Here is a 19,456-nt window from a genome sequence, read left to right as displayed (position 1 = left end):
AGAACAGGGAGTATGAAGACAACAAAGCAGTGAAGAATCCAAAGCACAAAGACAGAGCAGGAAAACGCAGAGAGACCACTGGAAGTGAAGGAACCTTCCAGAGAGATGATAGTCCAGCTTCTGTTCATATGTAAGTCTGCTGAGTTTGTCCTCCTTGCTCTTCTCTAGTGAATCTTAAAAACTGATGAAAAAGTATCAGTTCCTTACTAGTGCAGTTGTTAGATTAGGAGTTAGCTATATGTAATGGGTAAGGAGAAGCAGCAAATAGTAAGCTATTCTTGCTTCCCAGTTCACATGCTCTTTTTATGAACTCCTCACCTTCAATACAGAATTCAGCTTGGCGGGAAGGATGCTTAGATCGCTCCCTTATCAACTCAAAAAAGATCAGGAGACTGCTTCAGTTCCATGGAGAGGGCTGAGGCCAAGTGCCTGTTGCTGTCACAAATCCCATTCTCTTGATGCTGTCGAGGAAAATGGAGAAAGACGTGCCAGTAGTACAGCACTGTTAACAAAACAACTGAAAGTAAGGCCTGACTAAGCCTTATCGAGTAGCTGGGTGCATTTATTGAGGTTTCAGTCCCCTTCCTTGGAGACTTCCAAAGTTCTCAGTACAAATCACTAAAATGGAGGCCACCAGTGGCGAGTAACTTTTTATGTGTAACGCAGTACTGCTTTCCCTCACGTCAAGAAGGAAGCATGAGCTGCTATTACACAAGTACAATTTTGGAGGCCTGAACCAGTAGGCTACAGCAAGGAGTTAACTGGCTTCCCTTCTCAGTCCTCCAGCCATCCTCTTGTCTTTTCCAACTTACTACATTTATCAGTTTACTGTGTGCATGTGTAAATATTGCTAGTGAATCTTTTTCATCTTCAAGCTTTTTATAAACGACAGTACACTCATCAGTTTATCTAAAAAAAGCCCTATATTCTGCAGTCCTAACTACAGAATTTGTGAATTTTGGAAAGCACTGGTTTACCAAACCTAGATCTGGAATGTGGAAATAAATAAGAAGCGTAGGTATGGCCATATCTATTCTACTTTTCTATTTTTGGCAATTCTATTTTTAGAAATTCTCTTTTTATTTTTGCGAATTAAGCTTAGACTGAGCTGTACTGCTATCTTGTATTGGACAGGAAAGTTAAGGAGCAACTGAAGAAATGGAAAAGGGAAGCTTTTAAACCCTTTAAGTCTGCTTTGCCACAGAAAAGTGACAGCAGGAATGTACGTGCGATATTGAATAGAAGTAGTCAAGTTACTTCTGTTGTAGAGGCTGTTTAAACTCCGGGGTTACGTCTTGCAGGTGTAGTAAGCATTAACGTAGAAAGCAGAATGCCATTATTTCCCTCAAATTCCCTTCAGCTGCCAAAGCAATACCAATATGGCATCTATACACCTGCTTAGTTCTGTCAAAGCTTCTGAAGGAATCTTTTGCTGCAGAACAAGCTAACCGTTTACACCAAAAGCCAGTGTCATGTTCACGTAGCTTTCTGCTTAATACAGAGATTTGATTCCTCATAGCAAGAGAAGATTCAACAGAACCTGTTCACAGCCTCTGTGAAATTAGTTTGGTAGCATTACAGTATTAGGGGATGATGGCAAGAACATAGCTTGCAAGGTACAGCTGTAAGGTGGAAAGTACTCAGTGACAACTATAGGGTTTTTTCCGAGATTTAGGATTGATGACATAGGCTGAGGGTGCCTTACGTCTGGAGGCAGGCAGTGAATTTATAAAAAAAAATAAAATATTCAAAGCCCCTTTCTTTATCTTGACGGAATTTCATGTGCTTATGAAGAACAGGGAGTATGAAGACAACAAAGCAGTGAAGAATCCAAAGCACAAAGACAGAGCAGGAAAACGCAGAGAGACCACTGGAAGTGAAGGAACCTTCCAGAGAGATGATAGTCCAGCTTCTGTTCATATGTAAGTCTGCTGAGTTTGTCCTCCTTGCTCTTCTCTAGTGAATCTTAAAAACTGATGAAAAAGTATCAGTTCCTTACTAGTGCAGTTGTTAGATTAGGAGTTAGCTATATGTAATGGGTAAGGAGAAGCAGCAAATAGTAAGCTATTCTTGCTTCCCAGTTCACATGCTCTTTTTATGAACTCCTCACCTTCAATACAGAATTCAGCTTGGCGGGAAGGATGCTTAGATCGCTCCCTTACCAACTCAAAAAAGATCAGGAGACTGCTTCAGTTCCATGGAGAGGGCTGAGGCCAAGTGCCTGTTGCTGTCACAAATCCCATTCTCTTGATGCTGTCGAGGAAAATGGAGAAAGACGTGCCAGTAGTACAGCACTGTTAACAAAACAACTGAAAGTAAGGCCTGACTAAGCCTTATCGAGTAGCTGGGTGCATTTATTGAGGTTTCAGTCCCCTTCCTTGGAGACTTCCAAAGTTCTCAGTACAAATCACTAAAATGGAGGCCACCAGTGGCGAGTAACTTTTTATGTGTAACGCAGTACTGCTTTCCCTCACGTCAAGAAGGAAGCATGAGCTGCTATTGCACAAGTACAATTTTGGAGGCCTGAACCAGTAGGCTACAGCAAGGAGTTAACTGGCTTCCCTTCTCAGTCCTCCAGCCATCCTCTTGTCTTTTCCAACTTACTACATTTATCAGTTTACTGTGTGCATGTGTAAATATTGCTAGTGAATCTTTTTCATCTTCAAGCTTTTTATAAACGACAGTACACTCATCAGTTTATCTAAAAAAAGCCCTATATTCTGCAGTCCTAACTACAGAATTTGTGAATTTTGGAAAGCACTGGTTTACCAAACCTAGATCTGGAATGTGGAAATAAATAAGAAGCGTAGGTATGGCCATATCTATTCTACTTTTCTATTTTTGGCAATTCTATTTTTAGAAATTCTCTTTTTATTTTTGCGAATTAAGCTTAGACTGAGCTGTACTGCTATCTTGTATTGGACAGGAAAGTTAAGGAGCAACTGAAGAAATGGAAAAGGGAAGCTTTTAAACCCTTTAAGTCTGCTTTGCCACAGAAAAGTGACAGCAGGAATGTACGTGCGATATTGAATAGAAGTAGTCAAGTTACTTCTGTTGTAGAGGCTGTTTAAACTCCGGGGTTACGTCTTGCAGGTGTAGTAAGCATTAACGTAGAAAGCAGAATGCCATTATTTCCCTCAAATTCCCTTCAGCTGCCAAAGCAATACCAATATGGCATCTATACACCTGCTTAGTTCTGTCAAAGCTTCTGAAGAAATCTTTTGCTGCAGAACAAGCTAACCGTTTACACCAAAAGCCAGTGTCATGTTCACGTAGCTTTCTGCTTAATACAGAGATTTGATTCCTCATAGCAAGAGAAGATTCAACAGAACCTGTTCACAGCCTCTGTGAAATTAGTTTGGTAGCATTACAGTATTAGGGGATGATGGCAAGAACATAGCTTGCAAGGTACAGCTGTAAGGTGGAAAGTACTCAGTGACAACTATAGGGTTTTTTCCGAGATTTAGGATTGATGACATAGGCTGAGGGTGCCTTACGTCTGGAGGCAGGCAGTGAATTTATAAAAAAAAATAAAATATTCAAAGCCCCTTTCTTTATCTTGACGGAATTTCATGTGCTTATGAAGAACAGGGAGTATGAAGACAACAAAGCAGTGAAGAATCCAAAGCACAAAGACAGAGCAGGAAAACGCAGAGAGACCACTGGAAGTGAAGGAACCTTCCAGAGAGATGATAGTCCAGCTTCTGTTCATATGTAAGTCTGCTGAGTTTGTCCTCCTTGCTCTTCTCTAGTGAATCTTAAAAACTGATGAAAAAGTATCAGTTCCTTACTAGTGCAGTTGTTAGATTAGGAGTTAGCTATATGTAATGGGTAAGGAGAAGCAGCAAATAGTAAGCTATTCTTGCTTCCCAGTTCACATGCTCTTTTTATGAACTCCTCACCTTCAATACAGAATTCAGCTTGGCGGGAAGGATGCTTAGATCGCTCCCTTATCAACTCAAAAAAGATCAGGAGACTGCTTCAGTTCCATGGAGAGGGCTGAGGCCAAGTGCCTGTTGCTGTCACAAATCCCATTCTCTTGATGCTGTCGAGGAAAATGGAGAAAGACGTGCCAGTAGTACAGCACTGTTAACAAAACAACTGAAAGTAAGGCCTGACTAAGCCTTATCGAGTAGCTGGGTGCATTTATTGAGGTTTCAGTCCCCTTCCTTGGAGACTTCCAAAGTTCTCAGTACAAATCACTAAAATGGAGGCCACCAGTGGCGAGTAACTTTTTATGTGTAACGCAGTACTGCTTTCCCTCACGTCAAGAAGGAAGCATGAGCTGCTATTACACAAGTACAATTTTGGAGGCCTGAACCAGTAGGCTACAGCAAGGAGTTAACTGGCTTCCCTTCTCAGTCCTCCAGCCATCCTCTTGTCTTTTCCAACTTACTACATTTATCAGTTTACTGTGTGCATGTGTAAATATTGCTAGTGAATCTTTTTCATCTTCAAGCTTTTTATAAACGACAGTACACTCATCAGTTTATCTAAAAAAAGCCCTATATTCTGCAGTCCTAACTACAGAATTTGTGAATTTTGGAAAGCACTGGTTTACCAAACCTAGATCTGGAATGTGGAAATAAATAAGAAGCGTAGGTATGGCCATATCTATTCTACTTTTCTATTTTTGGCAATTCTATTTTTAGAAATTCTCTTTTTATTTTTGCGAATTAAGCTTAGACTGAGCTGTACTGCTATCTTGTATTGGACAGGAAAGTTAAGGAGCAACTGAAGAAATGGAAAAGGGAAGCTTTTAAACCCTTTAAGTCTGCTTTGCCACAGAAAAGTGACAGCAGGAATGTACGTGCGATATTGAATAGAAGTAGTCAAGTTACTTCTGTTGTAGAGGCTGTTTAAACTCCGGGGTTACGTCTTGCAGGTGTAGTAAGCATTAACGTAGAAAGCAGAATGCCATTATTTCCCTCAAATTCCCTTCAGCTGCCAAAGCAATACCAATATGGCATCTATACACCTGCTTAGTTCTGTCAAAGCTTCTGAAGGAATCTTTTGCTGCAGAACAAGCTAACCGTTTACACCAAAAGCCAGTGTCATGTTCACGTAGCTTTCTGCTTCATACAGAGATTTGATTCCTCATAGCAAGAGAAGATTCAACAGAACCTGTTCACAGCCTCTGTGAAATTAGTTTGGTAGCATTACAGTATTAGGGGATGATGGCAAGAACATAGCTTGCAAGGTACAGCTGTAAGGTAGAAAGTACTCAGTGACAACTATAGGGTTTTTTCCGAGATTTAGGATTGATGACATAGGCTGAGGGTGCCTTACTTCTGGAGGCAGGCAGTGAATTTATAAAAAAAAATAAAATATTCAAAGCCCCTTTCTTTATCTTGACGGAATTTCATGTGCTTATGAAGAACAGGGAGTATGAAGACAACAAAGCAGTGAAGAATCCAAAGCACAAAGACAGAGCAGGAAAACGCAGAGAGACCACTGGAAGTGAAGGAACCTTCCAGAGAGATGATAGTCCAGCTTCTGTTCATATGTAAGTCTGCTGAGTTTGTCCTCCTTGCTCTTCTCTAGTGAATCTTAAAAACTGATGAAAAAGTATCAGTTCCTTACTAGTGCAGTTGTTAGATTAGGAGTTAGCTATATGTAATGGGTAAGGAGAAGCAGCAAATAGTAAGCTATTCTTGCTTCCCAGTTCACATGCTCTTTTTATGAACTCCTCACCTTCAATACAGAATTCAGCTTGGCGGGAAGGATGCTTAGATCGCTCCCTTACCAACTCAAAAAAGATCAGGAGACTGCTTCAGTTCCATGGAGAGGGCTGAGGCCAAGTGCCTGTTGCTGTCACAAATCCCATTCTCTTGATGCTGTCGAGGAAAATGGAGAAAGACGTGCCAGTAGTACAGCACTGTTAACAAAACAACTGAAAGTAAGGCCTGACTAAGCCTTATCGAGTAGCTGGGTGCATTTATTGAGGTTTCAGTCCCCTTCCTTGGAGACTTCCAAAGTTCTCAGTACAAATCACTAAAATGGAGGCCACCAGTGGCGAGTAACTTTTTATGTGTAACGCAGTACTGCTTTCCCTCACGTCAAGAAGGAAGCATGAGCTGCTATTACACAAGTACAATTTTGGAGGCCTGAACCAGTAGGCTACAGCAAGGAGTTAACTGGCTTCCCTTCTCAGTCCTCCAGCCATCCTCTTGTCTTTTCCAACTTACTACATTTATCAGTTTACTGTGTGCATGTGTAAATATTGCTAGTGAATCTTTTTCATCTTCAAGCTTTTTATAAACGACAGTACACTCATCAGTTTATCTAAAAAAAGCCCTATATTCTGCAGTCCTAACTACAGAATTTGTGAATTTTGGAAAGCACTGGTTTACCAAACCTAGATCTGGAATGTGGAAATAAATAAGAAGCGTAGGTATGGCCATATCTATTCTACTTTTCTATTTTTGGCAATTCTATTTTTAGAAATTCTCTTTTTATTTTTGCGAATTAAGCTTAGACTGAGCTGTACTGCTATCTTGTATTGGACAGGAAAGTTAAGGAGCAACTGAAGAAATGGAAAAGGGAAGCTTTTAAACCCTTTAAGTCTGCTTTGCCACAGAAAAGTGACAGCAGGAATGTACGTGCGATATTGAATAGAAGTAGTCAAGTTACTTCTGTTGTAGAGGCTGTTTAAACTCCGGGGTTACGTCTTGCAGGTGTAGTAAGCATTAACGTAGAAAGCAGAATGCCATTATTTCCCTCAAATTCCCTTCAGCTGCCAAAGCAATACCAATATGGCATCTATACACCTGCTTAGTTCTGTCAAAGCTTCTGAAGAAATCTTTTGCTGCAGAACAAGCTAACCGTTTACACCAAAAGCCAGTGTCATGTTCACGTAGCTTTCTGCTTAATACAGAGATTTGATTCCTCATAGCAAGAGAAGATTCAACAGAACCTGTTCACAGCCTCTGTGAAATTAGTTTGGTAGCATTACAGTATTAGGGGATGATGGCAAGAACATAGCTTGCAAGGTACAGCTGTAAGGTGGAAAGTACTCAGTGACAACTATAGGGTTTTTTCCGAGATTTAGGATTGATGACATAGGCTGAGGGTGCCTTACGTCTGGAGGCAGGCAGTGAATTTATAAAAAAAAATAAAATATTCAAAGCCCCTTTCTTTATCTTGACGGAATTTCATGTGCTTATGAAGAACAGGGAGTATGAAGACAACAAAGCAGTGAAGAATCCAAAGCACAAAGACAGAGCAGGAAAACGCAGAGAGACCACTGGAAGTGAAGGAACCTTCCAGAGAGATGATAGTCCAGCTTCTGTTCATATGTAAGTCTGCTGAGTTTGTCCTCCTTGCTCTTCTCTAGTGAATCTTAAAAACTGATGAAAAAGTATCAGTTCCTTACTAGTGCAGTTGTTAGATTAGGAGTTAGCTATATGTAATGGGTAAGGAGAAGCAGCAAATAGTAAGCTATTCTTGCTTCCCAGTTCACATGCTCTTTTTATGAACTCCTCACCTTCAATACAGAATTCAGCTTGGCGGGAAGGATGCTTAGATCGCTCCCTTACCAACTCAAAAAAGATCAGGAGACTGCTTCAGTTCCATGGAGAGGGCTGAGGCCAAGTGCCTGTTGCTGTCACAAATCCCATTCTCTTGATGCTGTCGAGGAAAATGGAGAAAGACGTGCCAGTAGTACAGCACTGTTAACAAAACAACTGAAAGTAAGGCCTGACTAAGCCTTATCGAGTAGCTGGGTGCATTTATTGAGGTTTCAGTCCCCTTCCTTGGAGACTTCCAAAGTTCTCAGTACAAATCACTAAAATGGAGGCCACCAGTGGCGAGTAACTTTTTATGTGTAACGCAGTACTGCTTTCCCTCACGTCAAGAAGGAAGCATGAGCTGCTATTACACAAGTACAATTTTGGAGGCCTGAACCAGTAGGCTACAGCAAGGAGTTAACTGGCTTCCCTTCTCAGTCCTCCAGCCATCCTCTTGTCTTTTCCAACTTACTACATTCATCAGTTTACTGTGTGCATGTGTAAATATTGCTAGTGAATCTTTTTCATCTTCAAGCTTTTTATAAACGACAGTACACTCATCAGTTTATCTAAAAAAAGCCCTATATTCTGCAGTCCTAACTACAGAATTTGTGAATTTTGGAAAGCACTGGTTTACCAAACCTAGATCTGGAATGTGGAAATAAATAAGAAGCGTAGGTATGGCCATATCTATTCTACTTTTCTATTTTTGGCAATTCTATTTTTAGAAATTCTCTTTTTATTTTTGCGAATTAAGCTTAGACTGAGCTGTACTGCTATCTTGTATTGGACAGGAAAGTTAAGGAGCAACTGAAGAAATGGAAAAGGGAAGCTTTTAAACCCTTTAAGTCTGCTTTGCCACAGAAAAGTGACAGCAGGAATGTACGTGCGATATTGAATAGAAGTAGTCAAGTTACTTCTGTTGTAGAGGCTGTTTAAACTCCGGGGTTACGTCTTGCAGGTGTAGTAAGCATTAACGTAGAAAGCAGAATGCCATTATTTCCCTCAAATTCCCTTCAGCTGCCAAAGCAATACCAATATGGCATCTATACACCTGCTTAGTTCTGTCAAAGCTTCTGAAGAAATCTTTTGCTGCAGAACAAGCTAACCGTTTACACCAAAAGCCAGTGTCATGTTCACGTAGCTTTCTGCTTAATACAGAGATTTGATTCCTCATAGCAAGAGAAGATTCAACAGAACCTGTTCACAGCCTCTGTGAAATTAGTTTGGTAGCATTACAGTATTAGGGGATGATGGCAAGAACATAGCTTGCAAGGTACAGCTGTAAGGTGGAAAGTACTCAGTGACAACTATAGGGTTTTTTCCGAGATTTAGGATTGATGACATAGGCTGAGGGTGCCTTACGTCTGGAGGCAGGCAGTGAATTTATAAAAAAAAATAAAATATTCAAAGCCCCTTTCTTTATCTTGACGGAATTTCATGTGCTTATGAAGAACAGGGAGTATGAAGACAACAAAGCAGTGAAGAATCCAAAGCACAAAGACAGAGCAGGAAAACGCAGAGAGACCACTGGAAGTGAAGGAACCTTCCAGAGAGATGATAGTCCAGCTTCTGTTCATATGTAAGTCTGCTGAGTTTGTCCTCCTTGCTCTTCTCTAGTGAATCTTAAAAACTGATGAAAAAGTATCAGTTCCTTACTAGTGCAGTTGTTAGATTAGGAGTTAGCTATATGTAATGGGTAAGGAGAAGCAGCAAATAGTAAGCTATTCTTGCTTCCCAGTTCACATGCTCTTTTTATGAACTCCTCACCTTCAATACAGAATTCAGCTTGGCGGGAAGGATGCTTAGATCGCTCCCTTACCAACTCAAAAAAGATCAGGAGACTGCTTCAGTTCCATGGAGAGGGCTGAGGCCAAGTGCCTGTTGCTGTCACAAATCCCATTCTCTTGATGCTGTCGAGGAAAATGGAGAAAGACGTGCCAGTAGTACAGCACTGTTAACAAAACAACTGAAAGTAAGGCCTGACTAAGCCTTATCGAGTAGCTGGGTGCATTTATTGAGGTTTCAGTCCCCTTCCTTGGAGACTTCCAAAGTTCTCAGTACAAATCACTAAAATGGAGGCCACCAGTGGCGAGTAACTTTTTATGTGTAACGCAGTACTGCTTTCCCTCACGTCAAGAAGGAAGCATGAGCTGCTATTACACAAGTACAATTTTGGAGGCCTGAACCAGTAGGCTACAGCAAGGAGTTAACTGGCTTCCCTTCTCAGTCCTCCAGCCATCCTCTTGTCTTTTCCAACTTACTACATTTATCAGTTTACTGTGTGCATGTGTAAATATTGCTAGTGAATCTTTTTCATCTTCAAGCTTTTTATAAACGACAGTACACTCATCAGTTTATCTAAAAAAAGCCCTATATTCTGCAGTCCTAACTACAGAATTTGTGAATTTTGGAAAGCACTGGTTTACCAAACCTAGATCTGGAATGTGGAAATAAATAAGAAGCGTAGGTATGGCCATATCTATTCTACTTTTCTATTTTTGGCAATTCTATTTTTAGAAATTCTCTTTTTATTTTTGCGAATTAAGCTTAGACTGAGCTGTACTGCTATCTTGTATTGGACAGGAAAGTTAAGGAGCAACTGAAGAAATGGAAAAGGGAAGCTTTTAAACCCTTTAAGTCTGCTTTGCCACAGAAAAGTGACAGCAGGAATGTACGTGCGATATTGAATAGAAGTAGTCAAGTTACTTCTGTTGTAGAGGCTGTTTAAACTCCGGGGTTACGTCTTGCAGGTGTAGTAAGCATTAACGTAGAAAGCAGAATGCCATTATTTCCCTCAAATTCCCTTCAGCTGCCAAAGCAATACCAATATGGCATCTATACACCTGCTTAGTTCTGTCAAAGCTTCTGAAGAAATCTTTTGCTGCAGAACAAGCTAACCGTTTACACCAAAAGCCAGTGTCATGTTCACGTAGCTTTCTGCTTAAGACAGAGATTTGATTCCTCATAGCAAGAGAAGATTCAACAGAACCTGTTCACAGCCTCTGTGAAATTAGTTTGGTAGCATTACAGTATTAGGGGATGATGGCAAGAACATAGCTTGCAAGGTACAGCTGTAAGGTGGAAAGTACTCAGTGACAACTATAGGGTTTTTTCCGAGATTTAGGATTGATGACATAGGCTGAGGGTGCCTTACGTCTGGAGGCAGGCAGTGAATTTATAAAAAAAAATAAAATATTCAAAGCCCCTTTCTTTATCTTGACGGAATTTCATGTGCTTATGAAGAACAGGGAGTATGAAGACAACAAAGCAGTGAAGAATCCAAAGCACAAAGACAGAGCAGGAAAACGCAGAGAGACCACTGGAAGTGAAGGAACCTTCCAGAGAGATGATAGTCCAGCTTCTGTTCATATGTAAGTCTGCTGAGTTTGTCCTCCTTGCTCTTCTCTAGTGAATCTTAAAAACTGATGAAAAAGTATCAGTTCCTTACTAGTGCAGTTGTTAGATTAGGAGTTAGCTATATGTAATGGGTAAGGAGAAGCAGCAAATAGTAAGCTATTCTTGCTTCCCAGTTCACATGCTCTTTTTATGAACTCCTCACCTTCAATACAGAATTCAGCTTGGCGGGAAGGATGCTTAGATCGCTCCCTTACCAACTCAAAAAAGATCAGGAGACTGCTTCAGTTCCATGGAGAGGGCTGAGGCCAAGTGCCTGTTGCTGTCACAAATCCCATTCTCTTGATGCTGTCGAGGAAAATGGAGAAAGACGTGCCAGTAGTACAGCACTGTTAACAAAACAACTGAAAGTAAGGCCTGACTAAGCCTTATCGAGTAGCTGGGTGCATTTATTGAGGTTTCAGTCCCCTTCCTTGGAGACTTCCAAAGTTCTCAGTACAAATCACTAAAATGGAGGCCACCAGTGGCGAGTAACTTTTTATGTGTAACGCAGTACTGCTTTCCCTCACGTCAAGAAGGAAGCATGAGCTGCTATTGCACAAGTACAATTTTGGAGGCCTGAACCAGTAGGCTACAGCAAGGAGTTAACTGGCTTCCCTTCTCAGTCCTCCAGCCATCCTCTTGTCTTTTCCAACTTACTACATTCATCAGTTTACTGTGTGCATGTGTAAATATTGCTAGTGAATCTTTTTCATCTTCAAGCTTTTTATAAACGACAGTACACTCATCAGTTTATCTAAAAAAAGCCCTATATTCTGCAGTCCTAACTACAGAATTTGTGAATTTTGGAAAGCACTGGTTTACCAAACCTAGATCTGGAATGTGGAAATAAATAAGAAGCGTAGGTATGGCCATATCTATTCTACTTTTCTATTTTTGGCAATTCTATTTTTAGAAATTCTCTTTTTATTTTTGCGAATTAAGCTTAGACTGAGCTGTACTGCTATCTTGTATTGGACAGGAAAGTTAAGGAGCAACTGAAGAAATGGAAAAGGGAAGCTTTTAAACCCTTTAAGTCTGCTTTGCCACAGAAAAGTGACAGCAGGAATGTACGTGCGATATTGAATAGAAGTAGTCAAGTTACTTCTGTTGTAGAGGCTGTTTAAACTCCGGGGTTACGTCTTGCAGGTGTAGTAAGCATTAACGTAGAAAGCAGAATGCCATTATTTCCCTCAAATTCCCTTCAGCTGCCAAAGCAATACCAATATGGCATCTATACACCTGCTTAGTTCTGTCAAAGCTTCTGAAGAAATCTTTTGCTGCAGAACAAGCTAACCGTTTACACCAAAAGCCAGTGTCATGTTCACGTAGCTTTCTGCTTAATACAGAGATTTGATTCCTCATAGCAAGAGAAGATTCAACAGAACCTGTTCACAGCCTCTGTGAAATTAGTTTGGTAGCATTACAGTATTAGGGGATGATGGCAAGAACATAGCTTGCAAGGTACAGCTGTAAGGTGGAAAGTACTCAGTGACAACTATAGGGTTTTTTCCGAGATTTAGGATTGATGACATAGGCTGAGGGTGCCTTACGTCTGGAGGCAGGCAGTGAATTTATAAAAAAAAATAAAATATTCAAAGCCCCTTTCTTTATCTTGACGGAATTTCATGTGCTTATGAAGAACAGGGAGTATGAAGACAACAAAGCAGTGAAGAATCCAAAGCACAAAGACAGAGCAGGAAAACGCAGAGAGACCACTGGAAGTGAAGGAACCTTCCAGAGAGATGATAGTCCAGCTTCTGTTCATATGTAAGTCTGCTGAGTTTGTCCTCCTTGCTCTTCTCTAGTGAATCTTAAAAACTGATGAAAAAGTATCAGTTCCTTACTAGTGCAGTTGTTAGATTAGGAGTTAGCTATATGTAATGGGTAAGGAGAAGCAGCAAATAGTAAGCTATTCTTGCTTCCCAGTTCACATGCTCTTTTTATGAACTCCTCACCTTCAATACAGAATTCAGCTTGGCGGGAAGGATGCTTAGATCGCTCCCTTATCAACTCAAAAAAGATCAGGAGACTGCTTCAGTTCCATGGAGAGGGCTGAGGCCAAGTGCCTGTTGCTGTCACAAATCCCATTCTCTTGATGCTGTCGAGGAAAATGGAGAAAGACGTGCCAGTAGTACAGCACTGTTAACAAAACAACTGAAAGTAAGGCCTGACTAAGCCTTATCGAGTAGCTGGGTGCATTTATTGAGGTTTCAGTCCCCTTCCTTGGAGACTTCCAAAGTTCTCAGTACAAATCACTAAAATGGAGGCCACCAGTGGCGAGTAACTTTTTATGTGTAACGCAGTACTGCTTTCCCTCACGTCAAGAAGGAAGCATGAGCTGCTATTACACAAGTACAATTTTGGAGGCCTGAACCAGTAGGCTACAGCAAGGAGTTAACTGGCTTCCCTTCTCAGTCCTCCAGCCATCCTCTTGTCTTTTCCAACTTACTACATTTATCAGTTTACTGTGTGCATGTGTAAATATTGCTAGTGAATCTTTTTCATCTTCAAGCTTTTTATAAACGACAGTACACTCATCAGTTTATCTAAAAAAAGCCCTATATTCTGCAGTCCTAACTACAGAATTTGTGAATTTTGGAAAGCACTGGTTTACCAAACCTAGATCTGGAATGTGGAAATAAATAAGAAGCGTAGGTATGGCCATATCTATTCTACTTTTCTATTTTTGGCAATTCTATTTTTAGAAATTCTCTTTTTATTTTTGCGAATTAAGCTTAGACTGAGCTGTACTGCTATCTTGTATTGGACAGGAAAGTTAAGGAGCAACTGAAGAAATGGAAAAGGGAAGCTTTTAAACCCTTTAAGTCTGCTTTGCCACAGAAAAGTGACAGCAGGAATGTACGTGCGATATTGAATAGAAGTAGTCAAGTTACTTCTGTTGTAGAGGCTGTTTAAACTCCGGGGTTACGTCTTGCAGGTGTAGTAAGCATTAACGTAGAAAGCAGAATGCCATTATTTCCCTCAAATTCCCTTCAGCTGCCAAAGCAATACCAATATGGCATCTATACACCTGCTTAGTTCTGTCAAAGCTTCTGAAGAAATCTTTTGCTGCAGAACAAGCTAACCGTTTACACCAAAAGCCAGTGTCATGTTCACGTAGCTTTCTGCTTCATACAGAGATTTGATTCCTCATAGCAAGAGAAGATTCAACAGAACCTGTTCACAGCCTCTGTGAAATTAGTTTGGTAGCATTACAGTATTAGGGGATGATGGCAAGAACATAGCTTGCAAGGTACAGCTGTAAGGTAGAAAGTACTCAGTGACAACTATAGGGTTTTTTCCGAGATTTAGGATTGATGACATAGGCTGAGGGTGCCTTACTTCTGGAGGCAGGCAGTGAATTTATAAAAAAAAATAAAATATTCAAAGCCCCTTTCTTTATCTTGACGGAATTTCATGTGCTTATGAAGAACAGGGAGTATGAAGACAACAAAGCAGTGAAGAATCCAAAGCACAAAGACAGAGCAGGAAAACGCAGAGAGACCACTGGAAGTGAAGGAACCTTCCAGAGAGATGATAGTCCAGCTTCTGTTCATATGTAAGTCTGCTGAGTTTGTCCTCCTTGCTCTTCTCTAGTGAATCTTAAAAACTGATGAAAAAGTATCAGTTCCTTACTAGTGCAGTTGTTAGATTAGGAGTTAGCTATATGTAATGGGTAAGGAGAAGCAGCAAATAGTAAGCTATTCTTGCTTCCCAGTTCACATGCTCTTTTTATGAACTCCTCACCTTCAATACAGAATTCAGCTTGGCGGGAAGGATGCTTAGATCGCTCCCTTACCAACTCAAAAAAGATCAGGAGACTGCTTCAGTTCCATGGAGAGGGCTGAGGCCAAGTGCCTGTTGCTGTCACAAATCCCATTCTCTTGATGCTGTCGAGGAAAATGGAGAAAGACGTGCCAGTAGTACAGCACTGTTAACAAAACAACTGAAAGTAAGGCCTGACTAAGCCTTATCGAGTAGCTGGGTGCATTTATTGAGGTTTCAGTCCCCTTCCTTGGAGACTTCCAAAGTTCTCAGTACAAATCACTAAAATGGAGGCCACCAGTGGCGAGTAACTTTTTATGTGTAACGCAGTACTGCTTTCCCTCACGTCAAGAAGGAAGCATGAGCTGCTATTGCACAAGTACAATTTTGGAGGCCTGAACCAGTAGGCTACAGCAAGGAGTTAACTGGCTTCCCTTCTCAGTCCTCCAGCCATCCTCTTGTCTTTTCCAACTTACTACATTCATCAGTTTACTGTGTGCATGTGTAAATATTGCTAGTGAATCTTTTTCATCTTCAAGCTTTTTATAAACGACAGTACACTCATCAGTTTATCTAAAAAAAGCCCTATATTCTGCAGTCCTAACTACAGAATTTGTGAATTTTGGAAAGCACTGGTTTACCAAACCTAGATCTGGAATGTGGAAATAAATAAGAAGCGTAGGTATGGCCATATCTATTCTACTTTTCTATTTTTGGCAATTCTATTTTTAGAAATTCTCTTTTTATTTTTGCGAATTAAGCTTAGACTGAGCTGTACTGCTATCTTGTATTGGACAGGAAAGTTAAGGAGCAACTGAAGAAATGGAAAAGGGAAGCTTTTAAACCCTTTAAGTCTGCTTTGCCACAGAAAAGTGACAGCAGGAATGTACGTGCGATATTGAATAGAAGTAGTCAAGTTACTTCTGTTGTAGAGGCTGTTTAAACTCCGGGGTTACGTCTTGCAGGTGTAGTAAGCATTAACGTAGAAAGCAGAATGCCATTATTTCCCTCAAATTCCCTTCAGCTGCCAAAGCAATACCAATATGGCATCTATACACCTGCTTAGTTCTGTCAAAGCTTCTGAAGAAATCTTTTGCTGCAGAACAAGCTAACCGTTTACACCAAAAGCCAGTGTCATGTTCACGTAGCTTTCTGCTTAATACAGAGATTTGATTCCTCATAGCAAGAGAAGATTCAACAGAACCTGTTCACAGCCTCTGTGAAATTAGTTTGGTAGCATTACAGTATTAGGGGATGATGGCAAGAACATAGCTTGCAAGGTACAGCTGTAAGGTGGAAAGTACTCAGTGACAACTATAGGGTTTTTTCCGAGATTTAGGATTGATGACATAGGCTGAGGGTGCCTTACGTCTGGAGGCAGGCAGTGAATTTATAAAAAAAAATAAAATATTCAAAGCCCCTTTCTTTATCTTGACGGAATTTCATGTGCTTATGAAGAACAGGGAGTATGAAGACAACAAAGCAGTGAAGAATCCAAAGCACAAAGACAGAGCAGGAAAACGCAGAGAGACCACTGGAAGTGAAGGAACCTTCCAGAGAGATGATAGTCCAGCTTCTGTTCATATGTAAGTCTGCTGAGTTTGTCCTCCTTGCTCTTCTCTAGTGAATCTTAAAAACTGATGAAAAAGTATCAGTTCCTTACTAGTGCAGTTGTTAGATTAGGAGTTAGCTATATGTAATGGGTAAGGAGAAGCAGCAAATAGTAAGCTATTCTTGCTTCCCAGTTCACATGCTCTTTTTATGAACTCCTCACCTTCAATACAGAATTCAGCTTGGCGGGAAGGATGCTTAGATCGCTCCCTTATCAACTCAAAAAAGATCAGGAGACTGCTTCAGTTCCATGGAGAGGGCTGAGGCCAAGTGCCTGTTGCTGTCACAAATCCCATTCTCTTGATGCTGTCGAGGAAAATGGAGAAAGACGTGCCAGTAGTACAGCACTGTTAACAAAACAACTGAAAGTAAGGCCTGACTAAGCCTTATCGAGTAGCTGGGTGCATTTATTGAGGTTTCAGTCCCCTTCCTTGGAGACTTCCAAAGTTCTCAGTACAAATCACTAAAATGGAGGCCACCAGTGGCGAGTAACTTTTTATGTGTAACGCAGTACTGCTTTCCCTCACGTCAAGAAGGAAGCATGAGCTGCTATTACACAAGTACAATTTTGGAGGCCTGAACCAGTAGGCTACAGCAAGGAGTTAACTGGCTTCCCTTCTCAGTCCTCCAGCCATCCTCTTGTCTTTTCCAACTTACTACATTTATCAGTTTACTGTGTGCATGTGTAAATATTGCTAGTGAATCTTTTTCATCTTCAAGCTTTTTATAAACGACAGTACACTCATCAGTTTATCTAAAAAAAGCCCTATATTCTGCAGTCCTAACTACAGAATTTGTGAATTTTGGAAAGCACTGGTTTACCAAACCTAGATCTGGAATGTGGAAATAAATAAGAAGCGTAGGTATGGCCATATCTATTCTACTTTTCTATTTTTGGCAATTCTATTTTTAGAAATTCTCTTTTTATTTTTGCGAATTAAGCTTAGACTGAGCTGTACTGCTATCTTGTATTGGACAGGAAAGTTAAGGAGCAACTGAAGAAATGGAAAAGGGAAGCTTTTAAACCCTTTAAGTCTGCTTTGCCACAGAAAAGTGACAGCAGGAATGTACGTGCGATATTGAATAGAAGTAGTCAAGTTACTTCTGTTGTAGAGGCTGTTTAAACTCCGGGGTTACGTCTTGCAGGTGTAGTAAGCATTAACGTAGAAAGCAGAATGCCATTATTTCCCTCAAATTCCCTTCAGCTGCCAAAGCAATACCAATATGGCATCTATACACCTGCTTAGTTCTGTCAAAGCTTCTGAAGAAATCTTTTGCTGCAGAACAAGCTAACCGTTTACACCAAAAGCCAGTGTCATGTTCACGTAGCTTTCTGCTTCATACAGAGATTTGATTCCTCATAGCAAGAGAAGATTCAACAGAACCTGTTCACAGCCTCTGTGAAATTAGTTTGGTAGCATTACAGTATTAGGGGATGATGGCAAGAACATAGCTTGCAAGGTACAGCTGTAAGGTAGAAAGTACTCAGTGACAACTATAGGGTTTTTTCCGAGATTTAGGATTGATGACATAGGCTGAGGGTGCCTTACTTCTGGAGGCAGGCAGTGAATTTATAAAAAAAAATAAAATATTCAAAGCCCCTTTCTTTATCTTGACGGAATTTCATGTGCTTATGAAGAACAGGGAGTATGAAGACAACAAAGCAGTGAAGAATCCAAAGCACAAAGACAGAGCAGGAAAACGCAGAGAGACCACTGGAAGTGAAGGAACCTTCCAGAGAGATGATAGTCCAGCTTCTGTTCATATGTAAGTCTGCTGAGTTTGTCCTCCTTGCTCTTCTCTAGTGAATCTTAAAAACTGATGAAAAAGTATCAGTTCCTTACTAGTGCAGTTGTTAGATTAGGAGTTAGCTATATGTAATGGGTAAGGAGAAGCAGCAAATAGTAAGCTATTCTTGCTTCCCAGTTCACATGCTCTTTTTATGAACTCCTCACCTTCAATACAGAATTCAGCTTGGCGGGAAGGATGCTTAGATCGCTCCCTTACCAACTCAAAAAAGATCAGGAGACTGCTTCAGTTCCATGGAGAGGGCTGAGGCCAAGTGCCTGTTGCTGTCACAAATCCCATTCTCTTGATGCTGTCGAGGAAAATGGAGAAAGACGTGCCAGTAGTACAGCACTGTTAACAAAACAACTGAAAGTAAGGCCTGACTAAGCCTTATCGAGTAGCTGGGTGCATTTATTGAGGTTTCAGTCCCCTTCCTTGGAGACTTCCAAAGTTCTCAGTACAAATCACTAAAATGGAGGCCACCAGTGGCGAGTAACTTTTTATGTGTAACGCAGTACTGCTTTCCCTCACGTCAAGAAGGAAGCATGAGCTGCTATTGCACAAGTACAATTTTGGAGGCCTGAACCAGTAGGCTACAGCAAGGAGTTAACTGGCTTCCCTTCTCAGTCCTCCAGCCATCCTCTTGTCTTTTCCAACTTACTACATTCATCAGTTTACTGTGTGCATGTGTAAATATTGCTAGTGAATCTTTTTCATCTTCAAGCTTTTTATAAACGACAGTACACTCATCAGTTTATCTAAAAAAAGCCCTATATTCTGCAGTCCTAACTACAGAATTTGTGAATTTTGGAAAGCACTGGTTTACCAAACCTAGATCTGGAATGTGGAAATAAATAAGAAGCGTAGGTATGGCCATATCTATTCTACTTTTCTATTTTTGGCAATTCTATTTTTAGAAATTCTCTTTTTATTTTTGCGAATTAAGCTTAGACTGAGCTGTACTGCTATCTTGTATTGGACAGGAAAGTTAAGGAGCAACTGAAGAAATGGAAAAGGGAAGCTTTTAAACCCTTTAAGTCTGCTTTGCCACAGAAAAGTGACAGCAGGAATGTACGTGCGATATTGAATAGAAGTAGTCAAGTTACTTCTGTTGTAGAGGCTGTTTAAACTCCGGGGTTACGTCTTGCAGGTGTAGTAAGCATTAACGTAGAAAGCAGAATGCCATTATTTCCCTCAAATTCCCTTCAGCTGCCAAAGCAATACCAATATGGCATCTATACACCTGCTTAGTTCTGTCAAAGCTTCTGAAGAAATCTTTTGCTGCAGAACAAGCTAACCGTTTACACCAAAAGCCAGTGTCATGTTCACGTAGCTTTCTGCTTAATACAGAGATTTGATTCCTCATAGCAAGAGAAGATTCAACA

The 19,456-nt window shown here is 40.6% G+C and overlaps 11 non-coding genes across 11 annotated transcripts; all 11 read right to left on the bottom strand.

The window, feature by feature from the left end:
• Positions 1-652: 652 nt before the first annotated feature.
• On the bottom strand, positions 653-785 carry LOC139790497 (small nucleolar RNA SNORA47). Its single transcript, XR_011723539.1, has one exon. It is a non-coding gene; the product is annotated as a small nucleolar RNA SNORA47 (small nucleolar RNA).
• A 1,659-nt stretch (positions 786-2,444) lies between these two features.
• LOC139790471 (small nucleolar RNA SNORA47) lies at positions 2,445-2,577 on the bottom strand. Its single transcript, XR_011723513.1, has one exon. It is a non-coding gene; the product is annotated as a small nucleolar RNA SNORA47 (small nucleolar RNA).
• A 1,659-nt stretch (positions 2,578-4,236) lies between these two features.
• On the bottom strand, positions 4,237-4,369 carry LOC139790496 (small nucleolar RNA SNORA47). Its single transcript, XR_011723538.1, has one exon. It is a non-coding gene; the product is annotated as a small nucleolar RNA SNORA47 (small nucleolar RNA).
• Positions 4,370-6,028: 1,659 nt separating this feature from the next.
• LOC139790495 (small nucleolar RNA SNORA47) lies at positions 6,029-6,161 on the bottom strand. Its single transcript, XR_011723537.1, has one exon. It is a non-coding gene; the product is annotated as a small nucleolar RNA SNORA47 (small nucleolar RNA).
• A 1,659-nt stretch (positions 6,162-7,820) lies between these two features.
• Positions 7,821-7,953, bottom strand: LOC139790494 (small nucleolar RNA SNORA47). The gene has a single exon (XR_011723536.1). It is a non-coding gene; the product is annotated as a small nucleolar RNA SNORA47 (small nucleolar RNA).
• Positions 7,954-9,612: 1,659 nt separating this feature from the next.
• On the bottom strand, positions 9,613-9,745 carry LOC139790493 (small nucleolar RNA SNORA47). The gene has a single exon (XR_011723535.1). It is a non-coding gene; the product is annotated as a small nucleolar RNA SNORA47 (small nucleolar RNA).
• Positions 9,746-11,404: 1,659 nt separating this feature from the next.
• LOC139790470 (small nucleolar RNA SNORA47) lies at positions 11,405-11,537 on the bottom strand. Its single transcript, XR_011723512.1, has one exon. It is a non-coding gene; the product is annotated as a small nucleolar RNA SNORA47 (small nucleolar RNA).
• Positions 11,538-13,196: 1,659 nt separating this feature from the next.
• On the bottom strand, positions 13,197-13,329 carry LOC139790492 (small nucleolar RNA SNORA47). Its single transcript, XR_011723534.1, has one exon. It is a non-coding gene; the product is annotated as a small nucleolar RNA SNORA47 (small nucleolar RNA).
• Positions 13,330-14,988: 1,659 nt separating this feature from the next.
• LOC139790469 (small nucleolar RNA SNORA47) lies at positions 14,989-15,121 on the bottom strand. Its single transcript, XR_011723511.1, has one exon. It is a non-coding gene; the product is annotated as a small nucleolar RNA SNORA47 (small nucleolar RNA).
• Positions 15,122-16,780: 1,659 nt separating this feature from the next.
• Positions 16,781-16,913, bottom strand: LOC139790491 (small nucleolar RNA SNORA47). Its single transcript, XR_011723533.1, has one exon. It is a non-coding gene; the product is annotated as a small nucleolar RNA SNORA47 (small nucleolar RNA).
• A 1,659-nt stretch (positions 16,914-18,572) lies between these two features.
• Positions 18,573-18,705, bottom strand: LOC139790468 (small nucleolar RNA SNORA47). The gene has a single exon (XR_011723510.1). It is a non-coding gene; the product is annotated as a small nucleolar RNA SNORA47 (small nucleolar RNA).
• Between the last annotated feature and the right edge of the window lie 751 nt (positions 18,706-19,456).

Source organism: Heliangelus exortis, chromosome Z (genome assembly GCF_036169615.1).
Source record: "Heliangelus exortis chromosome Z, bHelExo1.hap1, whole genome shotgun sequence".
Lineage (NCBI taxonomy): Eukaryota > Metazoa > Chordata > Aves > Apodiformes > Trochilidae > Heliangelus > Heliangelus exortis.
Note: the sequence above shows the minus strand (reverse complement) of the source record. Positions and strands in the feature narration are given on the sequence as shown.